We start from the raw sequence: 13,805 nt of genomic DNA, 5'->3' as shown, positions 1-13,805 counted from the left end.
CTGGAAGATGCCTAAAAACTCTAAATCCCTCAGTCCCTAGACAGTTCAAAAGGGCAGCTTCATTGTCATCATCACTTAATCTGGATCTTCCTGCAGCCCTTAAATACACCTTAAAGGTGTCAGCCCACAGGTTCCAATCTATGGGAGGCTCACCTGGATTTCGGGAGAAAGGCAGGAGGTGGACGGGCGTTGCTGTGTTTCATTGTTGCCCTGGATTTGTTTAGATGCCTTACTTGGTAAGCAGTGTAAACAAAACAGTCCGCACAGAGATGTAGTTGCAGGACATGAGGAATGCTCTGACTTGAACAGGCCTGACTATGTGCAACCTGCAGAGGAAGCGTGCACAAGTTCCTATTTTGTCTCTGCTTATGTTTTTTTTTTTCCTTCTCCCTTTTTATTTCTTTGATCCCCAAAGGATTATGGGTTGGAACAGAGCGCAGTGGACTGCCTGCACCCTGACAGTACCAGCACCCTGACAGTACTCTGTCAATGCTTCCCTTCATTGGTTCACAGATACAGAGCACAGCCTGCTGGCTGTATCCTGTCTGTGCTCCGTCAAGTTCTCTGACAGCTTTCTCAGCATATCAGATCGTGCTCAGCGTATACGATCGCCCCGCCTCTTTGGCGATGAACGCAAATCGGAATTGGGCTTCCGGTGTCACGTAGAGAGGGATGTGCTTCCTGGTTTTGGGGAACGCCTCCTATTTCTGTTGAGCCGGCCACGCTCAACCTTGCAGGGGTAAGGGAGCGCAGGCCAGCCTGAAGCTTACTGCAACAACGCCATATTCACTGGAATGCCAGCGCCGCAGCCACCGACATGATGTCGTCCTCACTGTGATGCTGGCACAGCGCTCAACCCCTTCGGCCTCGGGGAGCACTGGCAGTGCGGCAGGGGTGAGGCAGCTCAGCCATTGCATGCACGGCCCTCAGAAGCCACGGTTGAAGCATCAGACAAGGATCCCTGCTGTCTGGATTCGATGGTGTACGCTTCCCCCCATGCCGCTGTTGTAGGCACCGTGCTTGACCCCCTCCTGGATGGGGGCGCAGGCCCTCCCAATGTACTCCTGGGTACTGGAATGTTTTTTGCTTGCCGCCTCCCCAAAGGTACACTTGATGGAGGATACGGACGGGGGCAAGTGTGTCATGGAGAGTGGTGGTCCTACTGGGCCATTGTATAACTGGCCATCGTATGCGTGGGTTGGTCAGGGTTGACTGCCCTCATCTAAAGTGTAATAGCGATGACACTGGCTGATTGGGGAAGAACGTTTACTGCAGCAACCCTGAGCCCAGCAGGACTCTCCAGCAAACACCATCCAACAGCTGTTATGTGGAATGTGGAACCAGCTCCACAAGTAAATACAGATACATCATCACAGGTGGAATGCTGAGGTAAGAGAATTCCAGGTAAGCCCCGAGCTTACATTATCACGCTGCGTTCAGAAGTTGACAAACCTCTGGCAAGAGTGGAACCAAGAATGTGGCACACCTAATGCCTCTCCCAGTGGTGGGAGTTAATTTTGAGAGGGTGGGCATCGACATTGTTGGTCCCCTTGACCCTCCCACATATTCAGGGAACAGATTTATCCTGGTTATAGTGGACCATGCTACAAGATACCCAGAAGCTATACCTATGAGGACTGTTAGGGCTCAGGCTGTGGCTAAGGCTGTACTTGGTATCTTCATCAGAGTAGGGTTTCCTAAGGAAGTACTATCCAACAGGGGATCCAATTTTATGTCCCACTACATGCAAGCCATGTGGAAAAACTGTGGTGTCACTTACAAGTTCTCTACAGCCTACCATCCACAGACAAATGGACTGGTAGAGAGATTTAATCGAACTATGAAGAGCATGATAGGTGCTTTAGAGGAACCCCTTAAAAGAAAGTGGGACCTTCTACTGCCATGCCTTCTCTTTGCTTATAGAGAAGTCCCTCAGGAGGGAGTTGGATACAGTCCCTTTGAACTTCTTTATGGCCATCCAGTCAGAGGTCCATTGGCCCTGATTAAGGAGGGGTTGGAGAGTGTTCCTTCCCCCAAGCCAGTCAGAGTGACTGACTATGAGATAGGTATCCGGAGGAAGATGTCACACATGATGGCAGAAGCTAGTGATAACTTAAAAGCAAGTCAGGCTCTGGTCAAACATTGGCATGACCAGAAGGCCAGCATGGTTGAGTTTACTCAAGACCAGCTTGTGTTAGTTATGGTGCCAACAAGGCAAAGGGCCTTGCAGGACAAATGGATAGGACCCTTCAAGGTTGTGTGCAAACTTGAAGAGGTGAACTATTTGGTGGATTTAGGCAGACCTAAGGAGGCTCCCAGAGTCTTCCACACCAACCATTTAAAGGCATATGTCTCAAGACCAGAAGTGGGATCTTTGCTTCTAGCTTCAGCTCAAGAGGTGGAGGAGAGTGAACCTCTACCTGACCTCCTCAGAGGCCAACCTTTGGATGAGAAAATAGGAGTCAATCTCTCTTCTCAACTGACATCTGAACAATAGGAGGAGTGCAAAGTTCTGTTAAATCAGTTTGTCTCCCTGTTTTCACTTTCACCAGGTCTGACCCCTTGGGGCCAGCATGATATTCTCACTGGTGACTATCTACCTGTGAAACGCAGATGTTACAGAATGTCAGAACATGTGAGATCCCACATCAAAGGAGACGTCAACAAGATGCTTGATCTTGGGGTTATAGAGCCCTCTACAAGTCCATGGTCTTGTCCAGTTGTTATAGTACCAAAGGCATGATCCAAGGAGTTGAGATTCTGTGTGGACTATAGAGCTCTAAAAGCAGTCACTAAGACTGATGCCCATCATTTGCCAAGGACAGATGAACTGGTGGATAGACGTGGTTCAGCCAAGTACCTCAGTACATTTGATCTGACGTCAGGCTATTGTCAAATAGCCCTGACAGACCATGCCAAGGAGAAAACTGCATTCTCAACCCCAGCAGGCCTCTACCAGATTAAGGTTATGCCTTTTGGACTAAAGAATGCACCTGCTACATTCCAAAGGATGGTCAATCAAGTTCTAAATTGGATGGAGGACTTCTGCTTGGCATTCTTAGATGACATTTAGATTGCAGTGTTCAGCCCTACATGGAAAGAACATATTGATCACTAAGGATATTTTTTGCAGGCTCTTTAGCAGGTCCATCTGACCATAAAGGCAAGCAAATGTCAAATTGGTCAGGGCAAAGTGGTCTACCTTGGTCATGAGGTAGGATGCGGTGAAATAAGGCTATTGCCTAGCAAAGTACAAGCGGTACAAAACCGGGCCATACCAACTACTCAAAGCCAAGTGAGAGCTTTCCTACGTCTCACTGGGTACTACAGGAATTTCATAGAGAACTATGGGACCACAGCTTTTCCCTTCAATGTGATCTCCTCTCCAAAATTCCCTAAAGAGGTTAGATGGAATGAGGAGTGCACTCAACCTTTGAAAACCTGAAGAAAGCCCTTTGTCAAGCTCCAGTCTTAAGAGCTCCTGATTATCACCAACCCTTCATTGGGCAGACAGATGCATCCAATACAGGTATATGTGCAGTCCTTAGTTAATTGGATGAGAAAGGTAGGGAGCACCCTATTTGTTTCATCAGTAGGAAACTGAAGGAACCAGAAACAAGGTGGGCAACCATAGGGCTTGAATGTTTTGCCATTGTGTGGTCTCTGAAGAAGTTTAAGCCATACTTGTATGGATCTACTTTTGCAATTCAGACAGACCAACAACCCTTGAGATGGTTAATGCAAATGAAAGGGGAGAACCTAAAACCTCGGAGATGGTCAATCTGCCTGCAAGGGTTGATTTCACCATTGAGCACAGAGCAGGATGTCACCACCAACACGCTGATGGTCTCTCTAGGATGTTTTTAACCGACTAGAGGTAGAGATTCATCCAGGAGTGGATTAAATCCTCCTGTCCCTTAGTCTGGGGAGGGGGGTGTTAGGGAGTATTCCCCACAATGGCTAATTTCCCTTACCTACTGAGTCCCTCAGCCAGTTTGCTGGATGTCTGGAATATATTTTTTCACCTGTTAAAAGTGTGAGCCTTTTTTCCCACTATTACATTTGTTTTGCTGTGTGTGTTTAACATTTTCTTGTGTTCATAGATTGTGGAACCTCACCTACTCCATAAGCATCATCTTTTTACTGTGTGTTACACAGCACCTTCAGTGCAGAGACACAGAGTTGTCTTTTTGACTTCTCAATTCCGACTCCATTTTCTGGGACTGACTACTGTCTCCCAGAACATGTAAAGTTGCCATTGACTTTATTAGTCTCTTTTAAAACTCACATACCCAGTACAAACTATCTTAAATAGAGTTCTGGAAAGGGTTAATACTTATCACTTTTTGTCTGTTTCTCTTGGAGCATTGTTTCGCTGCCTTTTCATTAAGACTTGGCTGGTGGCAGTGGTAACTATCCTATTTTTCATACCGCGGTTATATTAAATAGCCTTGGTATTGTTTTAGACTATGTTGGTAGCCTCGAACTTAAACCCGCTAGACCATATACATTTTGATACGGTTCCAGCTGGGTTTAGTCACCATTTCTTTGCCCGGCTAAATATCGCCCCATCTCCATCACTCCCTTCCTGGGCAAGCTCCTGGAGAAATAGCCATCTCCCAGCTTAATCTCCCCACTGAATCTGTTGGTTGTCTTCATGACCATGAGTCTGGCTTCAGAGCTGCCAGAAGCACGGAAACTGCTCTCCTGAACATCCGTGAAGACCTGCTCTTCAACCTTGACTCTAACACCCCTTGCGTCCTCATCTTGCTTGATCGATCTTCTGCCTTTGACACTGTCAACCATGCCATCCTGCACAACCATCTCCCTGATAACCTGGGTATCACTGGTCAGGCTCTGGTGTGACTGACTTAGTTCCTCTCTGACCAACCCTCCCAGGTCCAACTTGGGTCCTTACTCTCCACTATCTTTTTCTCTACCTGTGGTATCCCCCAGGTGTCTAAACTCTCTCTGAGGCTGTTCAACCAATAACTGGCACTCCTTGCCCACTGCATTGCCGCTCTCTGCCCCAACTTTCACTGCTATGCGGACGACACTCAGCTCATTTTCAGGCTACCCTCGGCCTCCTCCCCCCCTTCCCTCATCTCTGACTGTCTGTCTGCTCTCCAGGAGTGGTGTGCTGCCAATGACCTCTGCCTTAACGCCAGTAAGACTGAGATTCTCCTCATTGGCACACCCGCTCCCTCCTTCCCTGTAGCTCTCTGGCCGGCCTCTCTTGGCCCTCTTCCTGCTCCCACCTGCAAAGCAAAAAACCTCTGGGTCATCTTTGACTCCACACTCTCCTTCTCTCCTCACATCTCAGACATCTCCAAGAAGTCACACTACCAGCTGCACCTCTTCAGAGGTATTCTTCCTTTCCTCACCTTCCCCCAGAAGCTCACTGTCTCCATAGCTCTGGTCCTCTCTAGGCTTGACTATTGTAACAGCCTCTTTCTAAATCTTCCTGCTTCTACTCTCTGCCCTTTGCAACTCATCGAGCACAGGACTGCGAGACTTGTCCTTGGCCCCAAGCCCAGGGATCGCATCTCTCCAGGGTTGAAATCTCTGCACTGGCTCCCAGTGGGTGTGAGGATTAAATTCAAAACCCTCTGCATCGTTCACAAGGCCTTATGGGGCCTGAGGCCTCAATACCTTCAACTCTCTCTTCCTAAATATCTTCCTTCTCAAGCTCTTCACTCATCCGCCTCCAACTCCCTCAGGGTCAGTCGCTTCACCAAGCAACAAGTTGGTGGTAGATCTCTTTCTTCAGCTGGTGCCTCCCTCTGGAACAGCCCCCCTACCTCCCTCAAACTTGAGGAGAGCCATCTCCGGTTCCAGAAGCACCTCAAAATCCTTTCTCTTTGCTTCTGCTTTTTCTCCTCCTCTCCTCAGATGACCTCCTGCCTGCTAACCTGAACTGCACTGGCTACCTGCTCACCCTCTGCTCTCGGGCCCAGGTCCTTCTCCCGCTCATGCCACACACCTGCACTGCCCACCTGGCAACCCCCACATTTGGGGACTGGTTCTATATCCCTACAGTCCCCCTACCAGCTCTTGAAACCTGACGCCCGCATTTACCCTTGCCACTTGTGGCCATTTACTTACTTATTGTTAGCATCCTTCCCATCTACAGCACTGTCGCGGACCTATTCCCTCACACTTGCGCGATCTGAATGATACCTGGCCTAGTAAGATCGTTGTCCGTCCTCCCTTTGTTCCCCTCCCCTGCCTCGTCGCACCTCGAAACACTTTTGTATAGGCCCATTATAAATGCCATATCATATCATATCTCATCTATGCGTTCATAGACTGAGCAACTGAGGGGGTTTCTCAGTAGGGATTGAAGTCATTTTCTACACCTGTCAACTATCGTGGGTTTTGTTGCAAAAATAACTCTCTCTTAACACATTTTTTTCAGTGAATTGTGTTTTGTTAGGATATATGTTTTCCAGGGTGACTTGACATGGTAAATGGCCATGGCCTCTGGCCGTCACTACTGTCTACTATGCAATAATTAGGATAAAGAAACATAGCCCACTGCCCCAAGCTTAAAGCTGTGGCCCATATCCAATATTCTAGTAAATAGCCAGCTCCCACCAGCCATAGCCTTCATCTGCAGCTACTGCCCATGTTGCAACAATTAAGCTAAAAGACCATGACCAGTGTTGTAAATGACAATGTCCCTCTAGCCATGTCTCCATATCTTCTTCAGCAGCAAATAAGCATTTCCTACTTGTCATTGGCCTTCGACCATGACCACTGTCAATTTGCACGAATTAGGGTGACATCCAGCATGCATCGTCCATGTTCTTTGGCTCATGGCATCTGCCGAAGCCTTCGGCCATGTCCCCACCACTATGCATCATTTAGGGTCATAGATTGTAAACAACTCCCAGGTGGCCCTTTTAAACCAGTAGGCCCTGAAACCATTGTCCCAACCTTTTGCCCCTTTCTTTCATTCCGATGACATTTCCCCAAAAAATGTTTAACTACAATCACTGTTGTGCCTCTCTGTATTGCCGCAAGAATGTTTCCTTTTGGGAATGCAGTGTTTTGGGATTTCTATGGTAACCTGCTAATGCTCGAAAATTAAAAGGTCTTCCTCAGTGACACTCTACATGTGCACACCTTCTCCTTTTTAGGTGCTCCCACCATACACCCAAAAAAATCCCTGCTAGCGCTCTCCTTTTATCCTATTTCCCTCGCTTGTTCTGTGACGCAATTTTCTTTCGGATGGCATCTTGTGATTTCCCCAATGTTATCCCGTGAGATTACTGCAGTAAACTACAAATTATTGAACTCAAAGTGAGCTGCTACTCTCTCCCCAAAGAGCCCAATTCACCATTTGGTCCTTTTTCACCCTCAGCACCCATACCATGAATTGAAACCTCCTCTTTCCCACCATTGAATTTTTATTTTGCGATATTTGTTTTTTACATTTCTGCTAGTATATCGCTGGAATGACTAATATCGAACAAAAAAATTGTGATTTTTCTTTTGTGAAAAAGAATATCTGCAAATCGGTGTGCCCAACTGGTGTCTTATTTGTCACAAATCTGTACAGTGTCCAAATGAAGCACTATTTCTCTATGGAAACGAAATGGGCTTTGCCCCAAAACAGTTTGTTTTTTTATGCATAATAACGTGTGAACCGTTCCACGAATTTGCGTCAACATTTCCAGTTTGAAGGTGGGGGTCGACCCTTGCCAGACAATTGTATTGCAAACATTTCAGCCCGATCCGTCTTAAATGTTATTAATTAGAGAGTGTTTGCAAAAATCAATGATTCATTTGTTTTAATATATAGTATCTAGCAGGTCCAAAATTAATTTTTTTAAAATAGACTGAGACTTGCTATTTTTTCTAAAAACGTTACTAGATTGAGTATTATATTTTATTACATTGTATGATTAAGACGTTTTTTTTTTTACAAGAATACAGGCTACTCGACCAAAAGAGGTTTACAGATATGTAGCAATATCTTTCTGGAAACAAACAGCAGGCTGCCTTGTGGTCTCAGCATTAGCATTTAAGTTGACTGCAGATGAACTCATTTCATATCAGTTAAGATTTATATCAAGCACTGGGAAGGCAGGTCATATCCTAAAGCTGTCCTGAAAAATGAACATCAAGAACCCTGATAGCTTTAGAAGCAAAGAAAATGCAGTAAAGCAATGTGTGTCCACTTCAGTCTTGCTTGGAAAATGTTCTAAATGTTATTTCGCATTTAGTCTTTCAGAGTCATTATGCTTAAATATTTAAAATCCAATGCCTGGTCTTAACGCCAACAGCTGTATTTAAATGTATATACTTAAAGAAATGCGGAAACTTTACAAAAAGATGGTAGCTTAGCAACATAGTGATTTAAGCAAACATTCCTCATTCCAGTCTGATATCCAAAAATATTTCTAAGAGTTGTAGTATGAACATTATGAAGTTTATGAACCAGATTCTTAAATCTTTTTTTAGCAAATGATAAGATGAACATCTCATCGTTCGGACCCAAACGAGCAATGCTTGAGAGGTTCATTACTGAACCTTTAATGCATTTACTTTGAAGTTGAAAAGCAGCGATTTCAACCACTTCTCTCACTGTTGCATTTCTATCATTCAAACAACAATAGACATGCTTTTTTTCGGTTTTGCACATTTGGAGCCCTTCACTGTGAAATACACTCCCAGCACCCATATGGGCACTAGGAGCCCGGTTTACATTAGTGTCAGGAGTGTGGGCTGTGGATGTGGTATGGGTCCACTCTCACTGACTCACCATCTGCAGTATGATATGGGGTAGTGTGGCAGTTCAGATACAGGAGATGGGAAACTGGACCTCTTTCAAAGGATATCAACTTTATTAAAGTTAAGACAAATGCCTCACCTATCCCGACTTCTAAGGTGGAGGTTCCTAATCTAGAAAATAACAAAAAAGGTGCTTGTACTTACTTACTTAAATCAACATTGTCCTCCTCCAGACCTGTGCTACTCTGCGGGCTGTCCCTATCACTAACAAAGGAAACCCAACATATCCTAGTTAAGCGTTCTTGCTCCTCCTTCTTAGCTAGTGTTGGTTGGTGCATGACCCCCTCCTGAAATGTTTCTCCAGAGTTCTGGTCGCTCAGAGTTTCAGGTCTTGACGTGCTCGAACAGTTCAAACAAAGTTCAAATGTCTCTAGATGTCTTTCCTTATTTTAGGCCTATGCCTGTTTGTATAGTCCACAACAAAGCTCCTTGATCTTCTACACAAAAGGGGACTTCTGACCCCTCCTAGAAAAGCCTTGTTCAAGATAAAAAGTTTGTTTCTCAAGTGCATAATTTGACTCTTCAAATCTTTCAATGTATGTTTACCCCCTCTGTAGTTTTCGCATAGTCTTTGGTTTCTGGTGACCCTTTGCAGATTATGATATTCAGGTTCACTCCTCTGTGTTTTTCTCTGGTAACCCCTTGTGGTGTATCAGTTTCAGGCTCACCTCCCCCCCTGAGTGCTTCTCTTGATCTCTGGTATCTGGTAACCCCTTGATGATTATTGGGCTTGCGCTCCCCCCTGGATGTTTCCCTTGCTTTCTGGTCCCTAGTAGTGCATGCTATTAAGTTCAGGGTGTGTCTCATGTTTCTGTTTTCTTATAGTCCCACAAGGGCCCTCAGATACTTCATCCAGTTTCTTATCGCCCTTAGTCCCTTTTGGGGTGAAGGAGGCAGTAGTTCCTGTAGCAGGGTAACCACGCTTCTCGGTTCCCTGGCTTTGTGTCTTCACCCGAGTGCCTTCGTTCGGGAATGCCAATATACTGCATCAGTGGTGGATTGGTCTCTCAGCGTCAGACACCTAGGTGCCTGGGGCTCTCTGCCCTCCTGGGCTTGGCAGTATTCCATGGGTTGTGAGCCCTACAGGATATGCTGGCTCTGTGATGTAGTATAGGCTTCTGCTGAGTGCAGCATTCCTCAGGCTGGCTCCTGTCGCATGACTGGTTTGATCCAAAGCTGCTCCTCTTCTGCAGGTAAGGGCCTGAGCCCTTTAAAGTCTCTCTCTACAATGAGAGACTCAACCACACTGGTTCTGAGTTTTGGTCAGCATGGAAGCTAAGGTAATCTTCCTCCTATATATCCTTTCTTTCAGTCAGAGCAGCAGCATGATGCCTACTGGATTGACCATTTTGGTGATCTGTACCTGTCTCTCTGTTCTGGGGTTGTATACTGTTTCATCGGTTGTGATTGAAGTGCACTCTTTTCTTCTTTGGTTAGACAAATCAAACTCGTTTCTGGGTCACTTGCTCCACACCACATTATGAAAAGTGCAAATGTTCAAGGGAATTTTATTTAACTAATCCGATGGCCATGTTGAATCAGGATTTTAGAGCATCTTTGTTCACGTTCAATGATCACTCCCCCTGTGCATGCTTCATTTGGTTTATTGCCATGCTTTGCACCCACTTTGCACCCCTTTTGCTCCTTTTATGAACTGGTGCATGTTTGAGACGTGAATTTCTGAGAATGAGGCATATATATTTCGGGTGCATTTGGGGCAAAAATCTCATATTTGTACACTTTTATATTTTTATATTTTTTATATTTTTCCAAATCTAGCCCTATTATTCAAGCTTGGCAGCAGGACTCCTGGAACCATGCATCAAAGAGGCACACCGTGTCACAAATTTAAAGACACGGCACACTCCAGACCAGGACTCTTTCCACTGGCCAGGGATGTGGCGCACAATAAATAGTATTTTAATTTTTATTGATTTCGGATTTAGCTTTGAGAAGGCAACCAACCCATCTCACACCCCTCTTGACGTACACCCCGTGTTGCAATGGACCATGAACCAGGCCGGTGTGTAACAATGAAATATTTATTTATTTCTTAAATTCAAATAAAATCAAACAGATTCAATATAGAGCAGCAATCACCAGTGGTTGTTACGCTCACTTGATATCCCTGTGGGCGTCTGGAAAGCTCTGAGATCTGGAACCCTGGATGCGTAGTTGCCCAGTGCTGAATATTGAATCTGCAATTACAGAAGGGAGGATTTGTGATAAAGGGAGAATCTCCCACCTCCCTCAGACCGATTCCCTTCCCACTGGGTTCTTTTCTCACCTTAGTTATTTGTAGGGTGAGCTATCCGCCCTGCGTTTCTTCTGCAGGGGCGCTTGACGTTTGTTGGCGAGCTGCCCGAGTTGCTTCACTGGTGCAGTACGCCTTCCTTGGGCCCAGGCCTACTGTGACCCCGAATCTGCTGGTAGGCAGGTATGTTTGTTAATTGTAAGTCTTTGTTCTGTTTATGGTGGGAATTCGTTAATGTCTTTGTCTCCTTCTTTTCAGGTGCGAAGGTCTTGATGCTGGCGTGCCGGATGGAGAGGCACGTTTCTAGGTAAGAGAAAGCGCGAAGCGCAGCGCCTTTATTGTCTTTTAAAACTAGCCTGTGTTTTCTTCTTCTTCTCCTCACATGCCGCTGTGGTGCTGCGAGTGGATGAGAGGGCAATGAAAAACAGGCCCCCGGAATCTGTTAAGGTAAGTACAGCACTGTGCGGTTGTTTAATATTGAAAGAGAACCTGAATATGTCTCTTTTCCTTTGCAGATGTTGCTGTGGTACTCTGGATGGAAGCGTGGCGTAGCGCGATGGAATTCAGGTAAGACTGATGGAATTTTATGTTTTGGAAGTTCAAGTTCTAATATTGTTTTCCCTTTCTCGTTATTGCAGGTCGCAATGTTCGAACAGCAGCTGTGGTAGCGGTTCGCCGGAAGTCCTTAAGCTTGTAGTCACCGGTGAGTGATGTTTCTTCTTCTCTCGTTTTCCACAGGTTGCAGCCCAATTGAGATGCTGAGTGTTGGATGGTGTTTTCTCAGGTAAGACAGAATAATCTTGTTCTTGTTCTTGCAGGATTACAGGAAGATGCTGAAGACCAGGAGCTGGACACGGTGAGCGTCACGCTGCTGGTTACAGAATAACATGAAGCGTGTTCTGCAGTCAGGGTGTGGTTTATATAGCCCAGGTAAAGTAGTACCAGGGAAAGTAGTTCCAGGCCTGCCACAACCAAAACACTAGACAGCATGGCTTGGTTCTTACAACTAGACTCTGTGGGTGCTTCCATGTTGGATTTAAAGTCCCATGTACATAAATGGGACTTATTCGAACAACCCTTCCTTCCTACATATGAGCCTGGTGCCAAAGGCGCCAGGACTGGCTCCAGGAGCCCTTTTGCAGTGGTTTCAAGGCCCTCAGGGTTCTGGTGGGAGCCTGCTTGTGGCACAACTTGTGCCCCCTCACAGTGGTCATGACAGTGGGGTGATAATTACACAGCAAAATGATAGGATACACTTAATTTAGCTTTCTGACATCAGACACAGTAAAGCAAATATGAATTAAAACCAGATCACCTTTGGTAATACTTTTAAATGGGACAACTGTTATGCATTCCCCCTGCCACACTCCCAAACCCATGTTAACCAAGTTTTGTGTGGTTGGAGAGGAGTAGCAAGGAGTCAGATATAAGAGGCAAACATCAGATTAGATATCCGATCTACCACCCCTGAATGGGAGGACAAAATCAGATGGAAAACCCTTTAAATGGGCAAAACGGCACTCGGAATTCACTAAATAGTTATTTTACATGTGCAGTTGAATGAATGAGACAGGAATTCGTGTGGCAGTACTAAAGAAGCAAGAAAACTTACAAGCTACAAGGCAAGGTACTGAACACATGCATATGGGTGAAAAAATCTATTCTTTATAGGAAAGGAAAATCAGATTTTAAAAGGGAAACACTTTCACGGGCAAACTCGGTTTTGTAAGCAAAATGATTGGTTCTACTTTAACTATATTTTAGTGGCTAGATATTTAAAGAAAGACACGGTACGCAAGGAGGTTAATTTGCAAGGTTAACTTATTCACGCTGCGTTGATCTCTATGGGAAATTAATTAATGTATTCAAAATAGTACTAAGGACTTACACAACAGACTGAAAAGATTTGAAAATAATTACACTACACATGAAGACTAACATGGATTCTTCTAAGGTTATGATACACTAAGGATTCTGACAATTTAAGAATTTACTGGGGTACTTATAGGATTTATTTATGGGGTTGTACAGAATGCAAGGTAACAGAGCAATGTATGCAGCTTTTGGTTACTGGGGAGGGTAATACTTACACAATGCACTTGAATTGGGTAGTTTGGACAGCTAACCGGATCTCTGGAAAGCAGGACAAGAATCTGGTCACTGCACAGCGGCTGGGCTCTCCTTTAAGGGAATAGCGGGGGAAGCGGGGTCTGGTCACAGTGGGCAGCGGGGTGCATCAGCTGGACAAGGACAGGTCTGGTCACTGGATTCTCCCACAGTTTCAGCAGCTTTTCCCCCTTTCTCCCTGAATTATTGGGATTTTTGTAGGGTTTAGTTCGGGATAGTGGTTCTGCCTGTATAGGAGGTATTGCCTGGATCTGGATCAGCTACCTCTGGCCTGGCTCTGGAGTCTTGAGTCTTGCAGGGTGAATGTGGAATGTCTGGATCTCTAGATGTTGACCGTTAGATTTTTGAATGTCCTGACTCTCCCTATGCCTTCTCCTTTTATAAGCAGGATGACATCAGAGGATTTTGTACTATATGGGTGGAAATTACCTGGACATACCTCTAAGATGGGATAAGTCAGGCTGTGGATGTCACTGCCTCCCTGTAAGCAGATTGGACCCAGGGAAGTGACATCCGTTTTAATGTGGGTGTTTTATGATGTGCTTTGTCCACCACAGTCACTTTTGCCAAAATCAGTTATGAAACAAAACCCTTACATTTACAATTGTTATCATCTTGAAAATCA

This window comes from Ambystoma mexicanum, chromosome 12 (genome assembly GCF_040938575.1).
Source record: "Ambystoma mexicanum isolate Mex_15411 chromosome 12, UKY_AmexF1_1, whole genome shotgun sequence".
Classification (NCBI taxonomy): Eukaryota; Metazoa; Chordata; class Amphibia; order Caudata; family Ambystomatidae; genus Ambystoma; species Ambystoma mexicanum.
Note: the sequence above shows the minus strand (reverse complement) of the source record.